Source organism: Antrostomus carolinensis, unplaced genomic scaffold (assembly GCF_000700745.2).
Source record: "Antrostomus carolinensis isolate BGI_N321 unplaced genomic scaffold, ASM70074v2 scaffold6315, whole genome shotgun sequence".
Classification (NCBI taxonomy): Eukaryota; Metazoa; Chordata; class Aves; order Caprimulgiformes; family Caprimulgidae; genus Antrostomus; species Antrostomus carolinensis.
The window spans coordinates 17713-20554 of record NW_010316983.1 but is presented as its reverse complement, the minus strand read 5'-3'; positions in this window follow the sequence as shown (position 1 = coordinate 20554).

The window sequence follows — 2842 nt, the reverse complement described above, 5'->3', positions numbered from 1 at the left end:
TTGGGAAAGCAGGTAGTCCAGGACCCAAACAATCTTCCTTTAAAAGTGTATGAACGTCATTTGCTTTGGGTTGGATTAATCAAACACAGAACCAGGAGGCTGCCAGCACTCTACGGTGTTTTGCACAGCTTTGAAAAAGGTGTGCAGCTACTTTCTGACACGAGGTTAATCAGGCTGAGAACCCCCAGCCCTGCCCCAACCAGCACAGCTGGGCAGAGCTGTCCCAGCCATCACCTTGGGCTGATGCTGGCCTCCCCTGATGCCCTCAGCTGACAAGTCAAACTCTTCCTCTCGTTCTGGACGATTTTCCTCCCCAGCCCGTGCTGGTGCTTGCCTCCAGGCATCAGATGGGTGTCCCCATTTTCCTGCTTGTGAAAGCTGGGAGGAAGGGCCTGAGGGCTGCTCCCACCAGGGCTGCCTTCAAACCGCAGGCTGGCCGGGTGGGTGTGTGGGTCTGCCAGCCGCAGACAGCCCCTCTGCCTCCAGAGGCCCCAGCACAGGTACCAGGAGCTCCAGGCACAGCTGGAGCTCAGCACGGGAGCTCTGTACCTACCTGGAGCTCAACACAGCCATGCCCTGCCGAGCAGCTGGCTCAGCTGGCCTGGGCTGCACCTCGTGCTGTTGAGCCTCAGGCTGAGCTTAGGCTGGCTTATTCCCAGACTCCTGCAACAGCAGAGGTGTGCCAAACCGAGCTCAAAGCTGCACCTGGATCCCACCTCTCTCCTGTTTCCCGGCTCAGCGTGCTCCATTAATCCCTTTGTGTCCCCACAAAGAGGTTAGCATCTCTAGTGGCCTGTGGCAGGGATTTCCACAGCTTAAGCTACACTGTGTGTGAAGAAACGTCTCCTTTTGTTTCTTTTGAGTCTCGAACTTGACCCTTTCATCAGATGACTCCTTGTTTTTTTAAGAAAACACACTTCCTCGGTCACCTATTCCACGGCATTTAGGCTTCACAGATCTCTGCTGAGGACCTCAGCCGTCTCTTTTCTCGAATGAAATTTCCTAGTCTACAGAGCCAGCCTTTACAGGGGAAGCATTTGGAAGTACTCTGCTTTGTTTGAATCAAACCCCCAGTTCCACCAGCCCCAGCTGAGATCACAAGGCCGTGGGGAGCACGCAGCGACCCGGGCAGCTCTGCGGGGAGGCATCGGGAGTTGCAGAACTGCTCTGCCGCATCTCCCTCTCCTCTGACACCCTCTTTTAACGCTGCCCTCAGCAGCCCTCCCTCTGCACCAGCCAACGGCGCAGGGCAGGCAAAAAGCTCCACGCATGCAGTTATATAAATCTACAGATGCAAAACATCTACAGAATTGGTGCAAAACGAACTCAACTGGACAAACCCATCACATTCCCCTAGCCAAGGCATTCTTGTAAATTAAGGTTTTTAGCACATTTAAAGACTAATGGTGGAAATACACATTTTGGGAAGGACATCAGGGTAAGGGTCCAAAACTGAGACCCAGCTGTGTGTACACAGAAGGTGTTATTTTGAAGCTTGCCTACCTAGGAAGAGCTCATTTCCAAACACTGAGGATGCCCAAATGTTAGTAATTTTTTTGAAATGTGTTTGCACAAACTTGTGGTTTTCAGTGAATCCCGATCCATCAAGGCAGATCCCTAATGGCATACAGACCCTTATGTCAGAGGTAATCAAGTATTATTACAAGAGCTGCTGGCTGTGGGGCCCCTCCTGTGCACACACATGGGTCCATATGGAAGTTATTAACAAGTTTCAGTGAAGGATTTTGGGAAATTAACCCCTGGGGCCCCAGAGCACCGCTAACAGACAGCTAGTTGGGAGCAGATGAAGACCAGTTCCCTTCTGGATGCCTGCGGTGTGTTGGGACCAAAATCCAGGCCCTTTGCAGCCCATTACAGGAAGACCCTCTCACAAGGACTAAACTTTTCAACTTCTGCTGTTAGGAAGAACAGTTGAAAAAAACCATCTGTGAGGCTGTACAAGTTTCCTTGACAAACTGAAATGAGTCAGCTGGAGAAATGTATAACATAACATATAAAAATGCAAACAATTTTATTCTATTCCCCAAATGGCGCTCAAGAGGTTGTGAGGAAGTTTGCAATTTCTTTATAAGTCCCTTTAGGAGCCACCAAAGGAAACATTTGGATACAGGCCACCAGGAGCTGCTCCTACATGGCAGAGGGACCAGTTCAGAGGCAGGGTGATTAAAGTTAACATCTCCCACTGGTTAATGAAAGCAGCAGGACATTTTTTGCAGTCACCTTGCGGAAGCAAACTCTTACAGTTTTACTTTGTACATCTTTTTCTCAAGACCTGATGGAAAAAGGTTTCTCTTCCAACGTCCAAGAAGAAAACAGAGGACTCTGTAAAGCCTGCTGCAGCTGATCCACTTTTCACAGTCTGGTTCTTCCCAAATTGGTTTCCTTTCTTGCACCAATCCTGATCTGCAAAGTGATCTCTCCTCGGGAATAATAAGGATACTCACCCACAGTGTGCTTTAAACTTCCATAATATAACAATGCTTGGCAGTCATTCACTACTTTTCATCCACAGATCTCAAATCAATTCGCTACGGCCCTGCATGGAACTGACTGACTTGTAAAAAGGAGATGAGCACTTGCTGTGCAATTAAAAAAAAAAAAAGCAAAATAAAGTAGACTTTATTAAAATCAAAACTATTTCCTCCTCCCTTGGTGTGATTTTCCTAAGGCACAATCCTGGCCGCAAACGGAGCTCTTCCGCAGCCTCCAGCCATACAACCCAAGATGCTCGTTTTCGGCCAAATGAGAACGGTTCACAGCCAGGTCAGAGCAATCCAGTTAGAAAGCTCTTCCCTCAGCGAGCTATAACTGCGGCCATAAA